Source organism: Patiria miniata, unplaced genomic scaffold, assembly GCF_015706575.1.
Source record: "Patiria miniata isolate m_02_andy unplaced genomic scaffold, ASM1570657v1 HiC_scaffold_30, whole genome shotgun sequence".
NCBI lineage: Eukaryota > Metazoa > Echinodermata > Asteroidea > Valvatida > Asterinidae > Patiria > Patiria miniata.
This window is the reverse complement of record NW_024037070.1, coordinates 1,084,137-1,103,144: the sequence shown is the minus strand read 5'-3', so window position 1 is coordinate 1,103,144 and position 19,008 is coordinate 1,084,137. Positions and strand designations below refer to the sequence as shown.

The 19,008-nt window shown below is 41.6% G+C and overlaps 1 protein-coding gene and 1 long non-coding RNA gene across 2 annotated transcripts in view; both read left to right on the top strand.

Annotated features, from left to right (window-relative positions):
* The first annotated feature begins 2,945 nt into the window (after positions 1-2,945).
* Positions 2,946-4,435, top strand: LOC119739504. The gene is made up of 2 exons (XR_005272585.1): positions 2,946-3,153; positions 4,375-4,435. It is a non-coding gene; the product is annotated as an uncharacterized LOC119739504 (long non-coding RNA).
* A 7,428-nt stretch (positions 4,436-11,863) lies between these two features.
* Positions 11,864-19,008, top strand: part of LOC119739374 (centriolin-like) — a 306,576-nt gene continuing 299,431 nt past the window's right edge. Inside the window, exon 1 of the mRNA XM_038214300.1 lies at positions 11,864-12,243. The gene's annotated coding sequence lies outside the window, so the exon portion shown is untranslated. The remainder of the gene's footprint in view (positions 12,244-19,008) is intronic.

The window sequence follows — 19,008 nt, the reverse complement described above, 5'->3', positions numbered from 1 at the left end:
AGACTACCCATTTCCTGCTCAATAAACAGTTGCTTGTAGACCTATGTGTGCATTATATGCAAATTAGGTTAAATGACTTGAGAGTCTTATTCTTTCCATGTGCTCATCACACAGCATGCATGTCATGTATACATTAACCAGTTCTCACTTGCACAGCATAGTATAGCACTAACCTGAACCAAAGAGAAGTGATTCAGTTTGAGTAAAGGGTCTATGGTTTTAACCTGATTGATCTTTAAGTTTTCATTATGGATAAGGGGAACCTAGTTCATGCAGGAAACTCATCATGCACCAATTGTAGCAGCTGACCTCAACCCAGGAAAATATGTTTGTGTGGTCTATGATGATGTTTGGTACATTACTATTGTAGAAGATGTATCACAACTTCATGAGGATGTGTATGTCCGCTTCATGTACAGGACGGAATCAACAAATACTCTCTATTGGCCACAAAGAGAAGATAAATGTAACATTCCATTTGTTGATGTGTTGTGTTGCGTACCAACACCAGAACTTCTACATAGCAGTGGAAGGCAATACAAACTTAGTGAGCCAACCATCATGCAACTCATTCAACTTCATCAAAACTACATCACAAGGAATGCATAATTTCACCTGTGAAACTGTAAACAATTATATCAACTGATCAAAAGTCTACATGTACAAATGTAAGCTAAGTTTCATACCCAACTTATTCTTTATGTACCGACTGCTGTTATTCTTGGTACAATGTACGTGTACTTGTATGTTACGGACCAGCATCGTAAGATATAGACTCATTATAATATAAAGCCCAGCTATCCACTGAAGACATTTAGACACCAACATGAAACTTTTCAGAGGACTTCACTAAGGACCAACCTCAAACATATGTGAAGCAAAATTTGGGGCGGAATGTCTGACGTTGGTTTTTGGGGGGGTCAAGTTATCGTAAAAATAAACAATTTGCTTTTTGCAAGGGCTATATCTCATTCAATGAAGTTAATATAAGTGTAAGATTTTACATGAAAGTAGTTTCACTTGGGGGCTATTACAGGCAAAAAAATTGGTGAAAAAATATTTTCAATTTTTGACTTACACCCCCCCGAACATTGGTCCAGATGAGTTTTGGGCCATTTTGGGGCCCCTTTAACTTAAAAATGAAACAGGCTACTTTCTTTCTGTTAAAATATTTGAAATCTACAGCAAAAAATAGCCCAGATTACCAAGTTTGAAATGTCTGGGGGGTACAGTTTTAAATATATGGCCCTTTAAACATTGAATTTCGTGACGCGACGCACTTTTGGCCCCGCCCACCTCAAATTTCAAAATGCTGTTGCGCAAGAACGAAAAGTCGTAGAGACCCCAAATTTTCAGAATTTGCATTTCTCCTAAGTATCTTTCAGTACACCAAAAAAGAAAAAAATCCAAGAGGTGATGGTGTGCAACATTTGTTGAGTTGGCATGGAATGACCCAAGAAGAGTCATTTCTAAGCCAGTTTTATGCCACAAACATTACATTAACGAGATTATAATACCGAGGCAATGTGTGTAAAGTTGTAAATAGAAAATTCAATGAATAATTATGAATTAGACCGGAATATTAGAGTTGAAATTTCAAAGTAGCTTTACAGTCCAATGAGAGCTTGTTTTCCTTCAAAATTACATCGCACGGCTGCCATTTTGTTTTACGTTTTAACAAATTTCGAGCTGAGATCCGACGACTCTTTGTTGAATATCAGACGACTATTTACTGTGCGCTGACTAAAGACATAAAACAGTCACCGAGTTGTGCTATAAATACACCTACGACGCGTCGCACTTACGACGTGTTTAGTGAAATGGATCGCAGGACGCGTCGCAGCTGCGACGCATCGTAGAGATACGACGCGTCGCATCGCTGCGATGCATCGTAAGTTACGAAGAGTTTGATGAAATCGGGTGCTGGACTATTCAAAAGCATTTGATTCAGTTCCACACAGAAGACTAATAGCAAAACTACACGCTTATGGGATACATGGAAAGATTAGTACATGGATCAGTGACTTCCTCATCAGTAGGAAGCAGCAAGCTACAGTAGGAGAGGCAGAGTCAGACTGGACAGATGTCATCAGTGGAGTGCCCCAGGGCTCAGTCCTCGGTCCTATATTGTTCGTCATCTATATCAATGACCTGCCGGAGAATGTGGAGTAAAAAGTCAAGATGTTTGTGGATGATACCAAAGTGTACAGACAGATGAGGGGAGATGACAACCAAGTGAAAATGCAGCAAGACCTTGACCTGCTCCAAAAGTGGGAAACACCAATCAGGAAACTGAATACAATCTTGGTGGAGAGGTGATCCCACATGACATAGAGGAAAAGGATCTGGGAGTTATAATCAATGAAGATGGGAAGACTAGCAGACAATGTGCAGCAGCAGCAAGCAAGGCCATGACTAAACTCAGAATCATAAAGCGCAAATGCTTCACAATGCTCTACAAAACTTACATCCGTCCCCATTTGGAATATTCTGTCCAAGCCTGGTGTCCATACCTTAAGAAAGATATCGCCATGTTAGAGAAAGTACAATGAAGAGCCACAAAACTCATCCCAGGCATCAAACATCTGAGCTACCCACAAAGATTGCAAGAAACAAAGCTATACAGTCTAGAGCAGAGGAGAACAAGTGGGGACCTGATAGAGACCTTCAAGATCATGAAAGGATTGGAAGGTATAGAGAAGTCCAAGCTCTTCTCAACCAATCCACACAGAGGCAGAGGACACAGTTATAAGCTGAATAAGCCAGCTCTGAAAAAGGGGCTGAACTGTAGAAAATATTTCTTCTCAGTCAGAGTGATCACAGATTGGAATAGTCTCCCATCAAGGGTCATAGAAGCTAAGACCACAAACCAGTTCAAGACGCAGCTGAATAAGTTTTGGAAGGAAAAAGGATGTGGGGTCGTAAAGGCATAAGCCTAATAGTTGCCCATCAAACTAATGTGACAGCTCATTTACATATTTCTCCTGTGCAGCGCCCTCGCTTGACCCTTAAGGTAAAGCTCTCACTTAGCCAATTGTCTTGAGTGAGTCATTCCACCACTAGCACTGGTACTGTAAACACCACACAGTGTCCTGCCACTTCTACACATGTTCTTAGTTAATGCCTCAAGATTTTGTGGATGACTCGACTGGGGTAAGAATTCATTTATATTGTTTTAATAGTTGTTCTTATTGCTGAAGTTCCTAAGTTTCTTTTTATTGAGACTTTGTGAACACTTTTTGATTAATTCTGAAGTTAGCTTGAGTATTCTTAAACTTTACTCTGATTACTGAATTTAAAGTGGATCCATCCTTTAATGGTCTTTAGGAAGCCCAGATTCACTGTGTTGTTGTATTTATTATTGCATATTTAGAAAAGATCATCCTTTTGATGACCTTCTGTGTTTAGAGATATAATCTATTTCCATGGATTTGAAGGATTTAGATTTCCCTAACTTTGATTATGTGTACATGTATATCCACTTTATTTCTTGTTCACATTTAGTTAACTTCTTGAGTACACAAAGTTCAAGAATAGATTTCCTTATTTTACTATATATTCCTCATCATCTATTTTCCACTTTTTTATGGACATATTCTTAGATTTATACTTTTAGTGTATACATTCATAGTTCCTTTGTCCTGCATAGATGTCCATAGTGCAGTGTAGTATAGCCACTGTTTAGACCCTTAATCCCCTAAGTTGCTGCATATATAATGAGGTGCACTCAGTTTCTTGGAAGGCACCATACCTTAGTACAGGGAGGCAGGAAGTCTGCCAAGTATGTTTATTACCCTGCAGAGATTTCTTTTGTCCAGTGTTTATTGGAGCGTGTGACCTAAGATACCAGTAGTGTCTTATTAGACTGGCACACTAGTCCTTAAGTTTATGTGATGCAGCATATATTACTCATATTTCTCTTTTTAAACTTAATTAAGCATGCCATCTGCATATTTGTTTAGCATTTATTTAGTTATGTTATTTCTCCATAGTCCTTTTTTGTGTTATTAATTCATTTTTCCTAAGTTAGTTTCTTTATGGATCCTTAGGTTATAATGATGAGTGGACTGATTTAAGTCTATGGTTTGCTGAGTCCATAGTCATATATATTTAGAGGTCACTGCACATGTGCTTCAGTTATTTCCTATTTTGTCTTTGCAAGTTAAAGCATTCACATGCCTTGTATTAATTCATTTTGGAATTTAACTTGACTTTTCAGTTAGAAGCAAATTGTGTTATTGAAATAGATTTATCTCTATTGATTGCATTATAATCCTTGAGGATTATTATTGTTCTTTTTATAATTTACTTTGCTGGATTGGTATTTCCTAAAGCATTGTATTTATATGGAATTTCTATTTTGTATCTTTTCAGGGTTTGTTTTGTTTGTGTAAGATGCAGTTCACCATTAAATGAACCAGACACAGTAAATGTACACCATCCTTGTCGTGTCACATTTTCCAGTGTCACACTAAGTGTAAGTGTGATTGGCCCATTGAGGTGACCAATCCAGGTGACAAATCAAAGTGCCCTGTGATTGGTCTGTCTGATGCTAGCCATGAGCTAGTCTGGTTCTCTGTTCCCATTGTCCTTCTGACTCCAATATTTTCAGGAGGTCCAGGAAACAGTCTAGCCAGGAGCCATGCACAAGTCAATTTTTTTCTGAATTCAAAATGTAGCCTCAAACATGGCGAGTGCGACGAGAATGTTTCCTGAACTGAAATTACTCTTTTCATCCCTTGGGTATGTGAACCTAACCACCATTTGTATTTCAATTCCCACTGAAGCCTACAGGGGGCGCATAAGGCAGTTGAAAACTGCTTTGGGGGTAAAATCTGATGATTTTGATTGGGGGTACAAGTGAAAATGTTTTAAAAAAATAATTGGTAAATGCGATACTGTTATCAATCTCGGACTCTACTATCGCCCGACCATGTCCAAATGTTAAAGGGAAAATACAACATTTGCAAACATCGAAAAACAAAATGATCAAATTATCACGAAATACCTCGCTGGATTGTTAGGGACTGACAGTCTAAAGCATCACTTAAACTCGTGGCTCCTGGTGTGCTGACATTTTCAAGAAAAACTGTATTTTTCCAACACTGGTCGGCCGACCAGCGTTGGAGAAAACTGGCTATTTTTCAAAAACTGTTCTTAATTGTCCATATTTAGTTATTCTGACTATTCTTTGCAATTGATTACACACCTGTAAAGGGGTACAAGCCTGCTAGACTGATTCTCTGACCTTACAATTCCCCAAAGTGTATTAATTGCTCCGAGTTTCATCTTAAGTTGGGTCAGGGAACCAGACTACAAGAACATGATAGGTTTTCTATGTTTTTCCAGCATCTACAAGCCCAAAACATGAAATAAGTCAGTTTAACAATATTTTCTATAACATACTTATCCTCCAAATCCATATATTTCTGAAAATTGAAGCAAAAGCAAATGATGTACATTCCCTTTAAAAAAGGCGATTCGTAGAGTCCTAGTTACTCGGACTAGTGTACAAACCCTATGAGACTGGTCTGAAAAATTATATGTGTTTTCCAACTTAATGCGTCAATATTTTCCCTGCTAAATTTCACTTTTTAGGACCCTCTGATGGTTGACGAGTCATTACAGGGAGAAACTAGTGGTGTACATGTATATTGAATTCTTTCCAATAGATGAAAGAACCATAGAAAGTAACTTTTGGCACTTGGAAATTGCTTGAAAATATGTGACGTACACGTGTATTGGAAGACTTTCCCGACTGCCGTTAAAAGATAGCCACATCCTCAGACTATAATGTTACTCAACTTACCAGAAACAAAGTGTTCACTAGTCACTACAGATCCGCAACAATGGTGTTCTGATCAGCTAGCTGATGCCCGCTTGTCAAGCCTCAGCAATCTAGTTGCGGCGCCAGATAGGGTGTCCATCATGTCCGTGCCATGGTGCCGGTGTGGTGTCTACATCGTGACCATGTATGGGTCATTCTTCATTAAGTGTCTACTGTCATGTCCCGACACTTTAAGGCACTATAAACAAACAAAAAATACAGAATGAAACTTAGATTTGTAAGCGGTAAAATTAACTTAAACATGACTCTGATTATGTGCAGTGTTGAAAACTCTTAAAAATAATGGACAAGATGCTCATTCTTTACAATGCTCCCTCAAACCCCTTCAAAACGCATGTCCCGATGTATTTCTCAAAATGTACCAGCAGCCATAATTTGTAAAGTTAGCTACTTGAAAAGGTTGCTTAGGTCACTTGGACCTCTGAAAATCAATACGTAGGGGGGGGGGGGGGGGTGGGGGCTCGTGCCATATTTTCAATGGGGAGCACTGATAAAATCCTACAATCAGGCACACTGTATTAACTAAAAGTGTACAAATGCACCCTTCTCATTTAGGGGGAGACTGTCCCCATGTACGTTAAATTCTTACATTTTGCTAGTGCATTTTTTTTTATGGATTTTTTTTTGGGGGGGGGGGGCTAGACAAAAGTGGGGGGGGGGGGCTAAAGCCCCCCTAGCCCCCCAAGAACCACATTATTTCCTATGCTACAACACCGAAAATTGAGTATTTATAAAGTGACTAAAACTCCACTAAAGATTGCGCCGTGAGCTAATTATAGTTGTTGTGCATAATAATGAACACATCCCAATCCCATGAAAGAAACTCAACCTGATTTAACAAACTTTTTTTCTGATGTTTCAGAAGGCCCAAAGTAGACACTTTAGGCCCTATTTGTTGGTGTACAGTACCCTTAGTCCGAGTAACTAGGACTCTACGGATCTGTTTCCTGGCAAGCATCAGACAGACCAATCACAGGGCATTTTGATTGGTCACCTGACCAAAAGTGCCTTGTGATTGGTCTGTCTGATGCTTGCCAGGAAACAGTGTAGCCAGAGCTATGCACAAGTCTGCTTAAATCCAGAATTCAAAATGTCAGCCTCAAACAAGGCGTTTGTGACAAGGATGTTTCTCAACTTGAAGGTGAAATTTCTCTTTTCTTCCTAAAGGTATGTAAACCTAACCACCACCATTTGTATTTTCACTTCCCACTTGATCAAGCCTACAGGGGCGCCTAAGGCAGTTTGAAGATCGTTTTGGGGGTGAAATCTGACGATTTTGATTGGGGGTACGAGTGAGAATGGTAAAAAAAAATTAATAGTAACCGCAATAGGGCCATCGATCTCGGACTCTACTATCGCCCGACCATGTCCTAATGTTAAAAAGCGATCCGTAGAGTCCTAGTTACTTGGACTAGTTTACCCTAACGTAGAACGGCCCCTTACATGGCGCACTTGTGCGCCACACTGACTTTCATCAAATTCTAAACACTCCCGTTCATAAATCACGAGATTATCTACCCGTTACAAAGTTAATAGAAGAAAATTTTATTTCGGCGTGATTTTCCGATTTTATTTCAAAGTGCGCAGTGAACCCTTTGAAAATGTCCCGAAAAAAAATAGAAAATAATTTTCTGACAAACCTCTAGTTGGGTATGTAGGCCTACATGTAAGTAGAGAAAATAATTGTTTATCAAAATTTATCAACTTTATAGAAATTCTTAAATGTTAACTTGGAATTTTCCAAGATTTACTCAAGTGCGCCACGTTGGGGAACACTTACAGACTTAGACCCGTGAACGTGGCTTGTATACAACGCCACGTTCACGGGGTCTAGGGAACACTCAAGACCATTTGTGCCCAATTTCCGGATGCACCGTTGTTGAATTAGGGATTAAATTTCATGAAACCGAAATTGTTTACAGAGGTTAAATAGCAAGCATTAATAAGGTAAAAGTACCAGTAATCAGTATTTCACTGAATGAATTTGAAGTTTGTCAACAAAGAAGTTTGGCAACACTGATGTGGAACTGGAAAGTCGGGGTAAATGTCGAAGTGCGCCACGTTAGGGAACACCACTACAGCCTACTACAGGCTACTTCTACTTCTACGTCGATAATTGACAGTGCGTCCAATTGGATATCTCGTCAATTTGCTTGGCGTGCACGGTGTGGACTAGCCCCATAATTGTGGCCTATTTACTGGACTGCCTCCGTAAACATAGGCCACACATCCACATGTACAAAAACGTGTCGACTTTGCCAAATTTTGATTTTCACATTTAGGCTTAGTTTGTAGGATTTTTTTGCTTTAGAAGCATACTCACCCTTTTTATAGGCTAGTCAGAAAGTGCTGCCTTTTCCAGATGTCTAATTTTTGTGAAATTTCATGTTGAAATTTTGATACACAAACGTGTAAAAATGAATCTGGAAATTTCACGAAAAATATACATCTGAAAAAGGCAGCACTTTCTGATTAGCCTATAAAGAGGGTGAGTATGCTTCTAAAGCAAAAAAATCCTACAAACTAAGCCTAAATGTGAAAATCAAAATTTGGCAAAGTCGACACGGTTTTGTACATGTGGATGTGTGGCCTATGTTTACGGAGGCAGTCCAGTAAATAGGCCACATTTATGGGGCTAGGTGTGGACTAGTCCGAGTAGCTTGGACCCAACTTATCGCCTTTTTAACATTCGGACATGGTCTGGCGATAGTGGGGTCCAAGCTAGACCCGTGAACGTGGACGAAGCCACGTTCACGGGTCTACAAGCCACGTTCACGGGTCTAGGTCCAAGCTAGTAATACTAGTGCGAGCTGGACAACACAATTCTGTCACTGTCCAAAAAACCAACATTTTCCAACAAAAAACGTCAGATTTCACCTTCAAAACGGCCTCCAAATTACTAGATACGCCAACTGAGGCACAAGTAGACATCGATAATTAAGATGGTTGTACTGAAGGTTATTTATGATCTGGATGGAAAGTGAAATTTCCCGTTCATTTCCGAGAGCTCCCCTCACGACCGTGAACACATTAAATTTCCGATTCGTGTTAATGTTTGAACGACGCGATGTGGTCTTTATTCCCAGTGTACATTCGATGGTTCCCGTATCCCGAGTGCGATTCCGTTACCGAGCGCGCGCAATGCATCGATTATGATAATGTAGACTGGATCGCGTTAGTAAACGCACGTGCATTTCGAATGGTAAAAGGGAATCGGGAACCAGCTTGAACTGGTATCCGTCCATAAAAGCTGCCCTAGTTCCCGAACCCCTATTATCATTCGAAATGCACTTGTATTTACTAACGCGATCCAGTCTACTCATTATCATAATCAATGCATCGCGCGCGCTCGGTAACGGAATCGCACTCGGGATACGGGGGCCATCGAATGTACGCTGGGAATGAAGACCACATTGCGTCGTTCACACGAATCGGAAATTTAACGTGTTCACGATCGCGACGGGAGCTCTCGGAATTGAACGGGAAATTAAGTAAACTTCCGGATCGTAAGTAAACTTCAGTAGACCTAGTACAACCATCTTAATTATCGATGTCTACTTGTACCTCAGTTGGCGTATCTAGTAATTTGGAGGCCGTTTTGAAGGAAAAATTTAATATTTTTTTGTTGGAAAATGTTGGTTTTTGGGACAGTGACAGAATTGTGTTGTCCAGCTCGCACTATTATTTATGGAAGTGTAGATAGGACATGGTTAAAAATAAAACTAATTCGTACGTACGAATTACTAAACCGTACGTACGAATTACTAAACCGTACGTACGAAATACTAATTCATACGTACGAATTACTAATTCGTACGTACGAATTACTAAACCGTACGTACGAAATACTAATTCGTACGTACGAATTACTCAGTGGCGTAGCCACGGGAGGGGGGGGGGGGGCAGTGGCGTAGCCAGGAATTTTTTCAGTGGGGGGGGGGGGGGGGCGGCGCTGGGGGGCTGGAACATTTCATGGGGGGGGGGTGTCATGTAGATCAATGATAATTTTTTTAGAAACTCAAAATCTCAGTGGGGGCGACTGGTGGGCGACAAGGTTTCATGGGGGGGGGCTGTCACCCCAACGCGCTCCACCCCCCCCCCCCCCCCCCCCCCCCCCCCCCCCACCCCCCCCGTGGCCACGCCACTGCGACAGCCCCCCCCCATGAAACCTTGTCGCCCCCCCAAGTCCCCCCCCAAGTCCCCCCCCCCCCAAGTCGCCCCCCAACTGAGATTTTGAGTTTCTAAAAAAAATTATCATTGATCTACATGACGCCCCCCCCCCACCTGAAATGTTCCAGGCCCCCCCCCTCAGCGCCCCCCCCCCCCACTGGAATTACTAAACCGTACGTACGAATTAGTAAATCGTACGTACGAATTACTAAACCGTACGTACGAATTACTAATTTTTTCGTACGTACGATTTAGTAATTCGTACGTACGGTTTAGTAATTCGTACGTACGGTTTAGTAATTCGTACGTACGATTTAGTAATTCGTACGTACGGTTTAGTAATTCGTACGTACGAATTAGTAATTCGTACGTACGAATTAGTAATTCGTACGTACGGTTTAGTAATTCGTACGTACGAATTAGATTTATTTTTAACCATGTCCTATCTACACTTCCATAATTATTAGCTTGGACCCCACTATAAGATCGCCAGACCATGTCCGAATGTTAAAAAGGCGATAAGTTGGGTCCAACTTCCAAGTTACTCGGACTAGTACTTAGTAGGTGTGGACCAGGCTAGGCGCAGATCCACACTGGCTTCGGAATCCGGAAAACGGAAGAATATTGTTTCCGATTCTCTTCTGAGTTCTGTGTCGATTATTGCAGCAATAACTTACAGTTGGGATAATGTTCACCTTCCAAAACAGACGATATATGTGCTGACACTTTCTATATGCACTTGAATTTACGCGGGAACGAGCGGTGATTTGTTTGTTTACATCGAAGTTTGCCAACCAAAAAATGCATTACGCACAGGGTGACCGTAAGGTCATGACCAAATTCTGCTAAATGCAATTCAAAAATCTGTCAAATTCATCAAAAATCTGCCAAATTCCCCAGAATTACTCGAAATACACTTTAAACACTTAAAATCACATGTAGATGTTGTAATATTGCCTCAATTAAGGTTCAAATTACTTTATTTACAATCTGCAGTAACATAAAGATGTTATGAAATGGCGTAAATTTCAGGCAAAACGTGGTTGCTTCATGAGAAAGTCCGGTTCCCAGTGAACCTCAGCACCTAGACCAGTCAACCTTTCCCATTAGATGCAAGAATTTCTTTGAAAAAGATTGAAGTTTTTTAACGAAATGTACCTTTTTTCAAATTTGTTATGTTTTTCTGTCAAAAAAATGCATTCTGTCAAATTTTCTGTCAACTCATTTTTTAAAACAAAATCTGTCAAAGTTAGCCGAAAATCGGCTAAAACGGTCTCCCGATGAGGCATTTAGCCCGGGACAGGGAACCAGACTACCATGCAAAGGTCATAATAATAAATACCAGGGTGACCGTTTTAGCAGATTTTCAGCTATTTTTGACAAAGTTTTTGTTAAAAACGAGATTGACAGAAAATTTGACAGAATGGATTTTTGGGCAGATTTCTGGCAGAATTCTGCAACAATGGTTATTTGACAGAAAAACAGCAAATTTGAACAAAAAAGTGTACATTTCTTTAAAAGAGCTTCAATCCTTTCAAACAAACCCTTGCATAATGGGACAGGTTGGCTGGTCAAGCTAGGTGCTGAGGTTTACTGGGAAACGGACTTGGTCGGGGCCATATGCGCGTTTTGCCCGAAATTTACCAATAGTTCCACAACATCTTTACGTGACTAAATTATTTATTATGTAATTTGAATCTTAATTAAGGCAAAATTACCAATCTGCATGTAATGTTAAGTGTTTATAGTGTATTTTGAGTAATTCTGGGGAATTTGGCAGATTTTGGATAAATCTGACAGATTTTTGATGTGCATTTAGCAGAATTCGGCTCTGACCTTACGGTCACCCTGATAAATACAATGCTCGATGGACATGATGGATCTTCTTCTTGCATCTTGCATTAGAGTACTCTCCTAAAAGCATTGCTGCTGTCCTGGAGAGGGTGGGTTGCGATTCCATGTGTGCTCTTTGTGTGTGCTATTAGGGTGCTTATCGGATGGTGGTATTGTCAATTTGTCCTGAGAGATACAACTGGTAGCTCCATCCCTCTTATAGTTGGGAGAGCTTCTGTCTGGAACTCTTTCAAAGTGGTCGCAGTAACCGCAGCCTCTGGTAGCCTGTTCCAAATCCGAACAGCTCTTGGGAAAGGGCTATAAAGGTAGCAGTCAACTCTGGTGATGTCTGTGCACGGAAGCTGTCCATGGTGATAAACAGAACTTTGAAGGTACGAAATTCAACGGTGTTTGTTTGCTAGCAGTAAGCAGATCAGTGTATTGAGATTCCCAAAGTTAGCAGGCCTACTGGCTCTAGAAGTCGTTAGAACCATGGTACAATGTACTTTGGTAGAACTATTGTATAGTCGTGTTCCCTAACGTGGCGCACTTCGAAGCATACCCAACTTTCCTCGTGTAAGTGTTGCCAAACCTCTTTGTTGATAAACCTCAAATTCATGCAGTGAAATGCTGGTACTTTTACCTTTTTAATGCTTGCTATTTAACCTCTGTGAACAATTTCAGTTTCATAAAATTTAATCCGAAATGCAAAAACGGTCGCGTCTGGAAATTGGGCACAAATTGGCGGAGTGTTCCCTAACATGGCGCACTTGAATAAATCTCAGAAAATTCCAAATTAACATTTAAGAATTTCTGTAAACTTGATAAATTCTGATAAATCATTATTATCTTTACTTACAAACCCAGCCAGATGTTTGTCAGAAAATTATTTTCTTATTTTTCGGGGTATTTTCAAAGGGTGCACTTTGCACTTAAAAAATAAAATCGGAAAATCACGCCAAAATAATTTTTTCTTTTAACTTTGTAACGGGTAAATAAACTCGCGATTTATGAACGGGAGTGTTTAGAACTTGATGAAATGTCACTTTCTGTGAAATTTCAGTTAAAACTTTTGCTCTAGCTAGGCGCTACAGGCGAAAAATAAAAGTGCGCCACGTTAGGGGCCGCGCCACGTTAGGGTACATCAACAATAGCCCAGGTGGACTCGTGGCATATCTAGTAATTTGGAGGCCGTTTTGAAGGTGAAATCTGATGTTTTTTGTTGGAAAATGTTGGTTTTTGGGACAGTGACAGGATGATGTTGTCCAGGTCGCAGTATTAGCTTGGACCCCACTATCGCCAGACCATGTCCAAATGTTAAAAAAGGCGATAAGTTGGGTCCAAGTTACTCGGACTACAGTTTCTCACCGCTGAGTCTATTCTAGTCGTACATGATGTACGTCTGTGCAGCGTGTAGTCTGGTTCCCTAGACCGGACAATTATTCTCGACGCTCATATCACGTCTGGTCCGGGGGCTAGCCCCACTAGTGTGGCCGTCGGTATGCTGCGCTGAACCTCTGGCCACACACCGTGGTACCGCGCGCTACTGAGGACGAAGTTTTCATAAAATCTGCGGTCCGTTTCTTACATTCTCAGTTTCTTACTTTCTTATGGTTGTATTCTATGATATCTCACCTATCACTTCTGGGATGCTTAGGTCTAATGATGTTCCATTTTCCGAGATATTCTTCAATCTTTCTGGAGCCCATATGCACTCGTGAAACGTCTGGTGATGGCAGCCATTTTGAATGTGACAAGAGATGACCTCAAGCTGTGACGTCGCGTTTATGCAAATTGCTTGTCGAGCGCGCGCGCGAGGGCGCGAGTTGCAAATGCGACGGCTGTTTCCTGTACCATGCATTTATCGTCAGGGGGCCACGTGCACCGATCTCTATTCAGGGTCTACGGCACAGGAAACAGCCGTCGCATTTGCAACTTGTGCCCTCGCGCGCTCGACAAGCAATTTGCATAAACGCGACGTCACAGCTTGAGGTCATCTCTTGTCACATTCAAAATGGCTGCCATCACCAGACGTTTCACGAGTGCATATGGGCTCCAGAAAGATTGAAGAATATCTCGGAAAATGGAACATCATTAGACCTAAGCATCCCAGAAGTGATAGGTGAGACATCATAGAATACAACCATAAGAAAGTAAGAAACTGAGAATGTAAGAAACGGACCGCAGATTTTATGAAAACTTCGTCCTCAGTAGCGCGCGGTACCACGGTGTGTGGCCAGAGGTTCAGCGCAGCATACCGACGGCCACACTAGTGGGGCTAGTCCAAGGCCAAACTATGCAGCATGAATATGCAGTGCGCACGCGCGATTTGCTTAGTAACCACCCTCATACGCACGCGCACTTACTTGAAGGCCCGGTCGCTAATCCAATGACCGAGCGTGTTTTCGCGCCAGTTACCAGAAACACGTTTCGGCTTTGGTCATTGGTTGAGCGTTTTCGTGACATCGGTTGGCTGGAGTGACGTCACGGTTCCAACCAAAACTTAACAAATGAGGGCGCTAGCGTGCGTGCGCGCTTTCGTACGCACGTACATTGTACATGACGTACGACTCGGGGAATAAACTGATGAAAAGTGACTACAAACACGTACAAGTTTAACGCTTCTTTAGAGTTTATTTTCCTGATTAATGTCGGTCAGCATCACATATGGAATTCCTGAACCCAGCGGCCCAATAGGTAAGGACACATAGAAATTGTAGGCGTGAAATAAGCTTCTGTAACGAGGTATTTAAAACGTAACAAAAATCCGGTCCAAATTTTGGGTGGTCTTATGTAGAGAATTCTCGTCCTGGACGTTATCTGTATCTGTAGGTGTACGTTGCAAGAAACCAATTCTGGCATAAGAGCAACGGGAGAGAGAGGGTGTTCACTGTACAGTAACTTATTGAGAGAGAGGTCCGCGGCTGATGAGGGATTTGAAGGTGTCAACAGAGTCGGCTTGGACTACGCATTCCTCTAGATGGTTCCAGTTAGTTGTTAGTCGTAATGCAATGAAGACTTCATCCAACCTGGGCTAGAACTATTGTTGATCATGTTGATGTAGGATGGGTTTACTCCTAGCCCATCGAATGTACGCTGGGCATGAAGAAGAAATCGCGTCGTTCAAACATTAAACACGATCGGAAATTTAACGTGTTCAAGATTGCGAGGGGAGCTCTCCGAAATGAACGGAAAATTTCACTTTTTTTCCAGATGGTAAGTAAACTTCAGTACAACCATCTTAATCATCGATGTCTACTTGTACCTCAGGTGGCATATTTAGTAATTTGGAGGGCGTTTTGAAGGTGAAATCTGATGTTTTTTGTTGGAAAATGTTGGCTTTTGGGACGGTGTTGTCCAGCTCGCGGTATTAGCTTGGACCCTACCAGGGTTCTAGCCAGGGTGAAATTATAGCGTAGGGGTAATTTTGGTTCGACGACTAATGTGAGCGCGTAGCTCGAAGCCCTTACGGCGTGGGGTCCAAGGCCTGCTTAAGGGCCCCGAAAAATGTTGGACTCTAGATACTCTTTGGTGCAATCTGAGGCGATTCCCTGCCACTTTCCCCTGATTTTTTTTTAGCAGAAGTGTTTTAAATTATAAGAAATTTTGTTTTATTTGTTTGAATGATTGATACTCTTGCTCCTGTAAAGTTTCTTCTGTTTTCAAATTTTAGATTATGTTTACAATGTATAAATTGTTCCAAGATCGATGCTTTCTGATGTTTAACCATTTTTAGTAGTTCCTCAATGTTTTATAAAAAAATTGGGATTTACTTTGTCAATATTAAGTGCGAGAACAAATAGCATGAACATTTCATACTTGGAGGTCTCAGACAGAAAAAGTCGTCGGAAATTGCAGTTTCAATATGCTACAACACAATGTGAAGGAGAAATCTCATTTTTGTTATGTTAAAAAATATAATTGTAGATAATGACGATGAGAAATAATCACCGGGAATTGCTTCCTATCCCGGCCGCGGCCAGCCCACACACTGGCTACGCCGGCGAACTACGCGACCAAATTTTCCCTCAGCATTTGAGAAAGCTTACGCATTCGTGGAGCGCTAAAAAACTTGCTTTGTTGCAATACTTGCTGATTGGTTTTGTCCTTAGAACAAACAGATCCGTTTTTACTACCAAACTTATTGAACTGTTATTATCAGCAACGAGAAGTGTAGTCAAAAATCCAAATTTTCGACAGCGACATTCTTCGAGAAGAATTCTTCACGTGCGGCCATCTTTGAGGACGGATCCATTGATATCATGGGGGTGCTTAACCTTTCTTTGGACATCGTTTCTCGAATAAATCCTTTACAAAAATTATATTCCGACGTTGAAGAACTTATTTTCAAACAGTAACATGTTTCGGACTTGATAAAAAGTATTATTTATAATTTAATAACAGTTGAAATGCTTGTAATTAATATTGACCTTAGGAAAGCACACCCGATACCGCAAAATGGTGTGGTCACAGAGCGCTCTGTACGTGACATGTTGGTGACACGTACGTCCGTACGGAGCGCTGTATCTACGCAGCACAAAACAGCACGTGCGTATTGCTTTCATAGCGAATGCGTGTGGCGCAGCATCACGGTAGGGGTATCGTACGGGGTACGTGCAGTGGGATCGTTGTTTATTTTTCGCTGTGTCGCACAGCCAGTGCGCAATGCTCAAAGTCGCTGCGCTTGTATACGAACAAACGGCAGATATTTTTTTTTCACAACCAAAATTTATAGCGTAGCGGTAGCGTAGCGGCGCGATTTAAGTGTAGCGCTTATTTCCGAAAGCGTAGCAGGTGCTAGCGCTGTTTGATGCCTGGCTAGAACACTGGACCCTACTATCGCCAGACCATGTCCAAATGTTAAAAAAGGCGATAAGTTGGGTCCAAGTTACTCGGACTAATGCTGACCGACATTAATCAGGAAAATAAACTCTAAAGCAACGTTAAACTTGTACGTGTTTGTAGTCTCTTTTCATCAGTTTTATTCCCAAGTCGTACGTCATGTACGTGCGCACGAAAGCGCGCACGCACGCTAGCGCCCTCATTTGTTTAGTTTTGGTTGGAACAGTGACGTCACTCCAGCCAACCGATGTCACGAAAACGCTCAACCAATGACCAAAGCCGAAACGTGTTTCTGGTAACTGGCGCGAAAACACGCTCGGTCATTGGATTAACGACCACGCCTTCAAGTAAGTGCGCGTGCGTATGAGGGTGGTTACTAAGCAAATCGCGCGTGCGCACTGCATATTCATGTGCATAGTCTGGCCCCCGGACCAGACGAGATATGAGCGTCGAGAATAATTGTCCGGTCTAGAGAACCAGACTACACGCTGCACAGACGTACATCATGTACGACTAGAATAGACTCGGCGGTGAGAAACTGATAAAAAGAGTCTACAAACACGTACAAGTTTAACGTTGCTTTCGAGTTTATCGAATACAAGCGCATAGGTTTACTCCTAGCCCAGCACCCGATTTCACGAAGCGCTGCGACGCGTCGCAACTCGAGTTATGACGTGTAGAACGTCGCAACTCGCGACGCGTCGTATCTTCCATTTCACGAAAGTTGCGATGTGTTGAACGCGTCGTAAGTTCCTTGACAACGGCTTAAAACACGTCGCAAGTTAAGACATGTCTATTGGTCGTCGCAAAATAAGAAGAGTCGTTTCTAAGCCAGTTTGATGCCACAAACATTACATTAACGAGATTATAATACCGAGGCAATGCGTGTTAAGTTGTAAATAGAAAATTCATTGAATAATTATGAATTAGACCGGAATATTAGAATGGAAATTTCAAAGTAGCTATACAGTCCACTGAGAGTTTGTTTTCCTTCAAAACTGCATCGCACAGCCGCCATTTTGTTTTACGTTTTGACAAATTTCGAGACGACTATTTACTGTAGGCTGACTAAGTACATAAAACAGTCACCGAGTTGTGCTATAAATACACATACGACGCGTCGCACTTACGACGTGTTTAGTGAAATGGATTGCAGGACGCGTCGCAGCTGCGACGCATCATAGAGATACGACGCGTCGCAGCGCTGCGATGCATCGTAAGTTACGAAGAGTTTGATGAAATCGGGTGCAGGTGGACTCCCTTTCCTCCCTACGTAACGGAGGGAGTCCAGGGTATGAAGTGCTCAAAACCGGGCGAAAAAAATTATGACCAATAATTTCAATATTTTTACCTTGTTGGAGAAGCCAATTTTTACGTCGTAGTATTCTATGTGTCCTTATCTATTGGGCCGCTGGGTTCAGAAATTCCATTTGCGATGCTGACTGACTTAATCTGGAAAATAAACTCGAAAGCAACGTTAAATCATTCTGTGCGCGTGCATGTTTCAAGTGTCAGGTTGGCTCAGTGCGGAAAGGGCATTATTTTTCATCATTTTGGCCTAAAAACCGACAGAATCCACCGATGTTTGTTTGGTGCACATAACGTCAGTATGTCATGAGGTATTGTACGGAGGTTAGGGGCAAACTGTGCAGCGGTTCTGTGGGAAATAGCTTGGTTGTGGTGGACGTTTTTGTACTTAGTTGGTGTTTTGTAGAGTTTTGCGGGGTAAGCTGCCTATGTACGTGGAGCCTCATAGTTCTAGGAGTAGGATGGGTTGCCCTATTATCGCGGTACTTATCATGTTTCTCGTTCGGAATAGAGATTGCCCACTAACCTTCCTGAATTGTCCTGTCTTTTGTGCTGTATAACTCTTCCTTTTTAAATTAATATAAAAAAATCCGACGGTGGTGTGGTCTATTCCGTGTACGATGCCTGTGAAAATAGACATGCGCGGAGTGTGCGAACGGAGGTGGACTCCCTATTATCGCGGTATGTGGGAAGTGGTTTTTATGATGATCCCAACTTTTTTGTTCATAGTTAATGTTTGACCAAAACATCCCCTGAATAAAGTCTGATATTTTCCCTGTAACGTTCAAGTTGATTACAGACTATATTTCTGCAGAATGATTTCTTAAGACCCTGCCCTTCCCCCGAAAGGAGAACACAAATCCCTGAGGCAAGTCTACTGATCAGCGATTGAGGGCGCCATTCACTTTACACGGTGTGCCGTTTTATTTTCGTTAACGCGCGGTGCTTATTTTGATCCTGTAAAAGTTGTTACGATTTCGTGCTGCAAATATCGTCATTCGACTTCA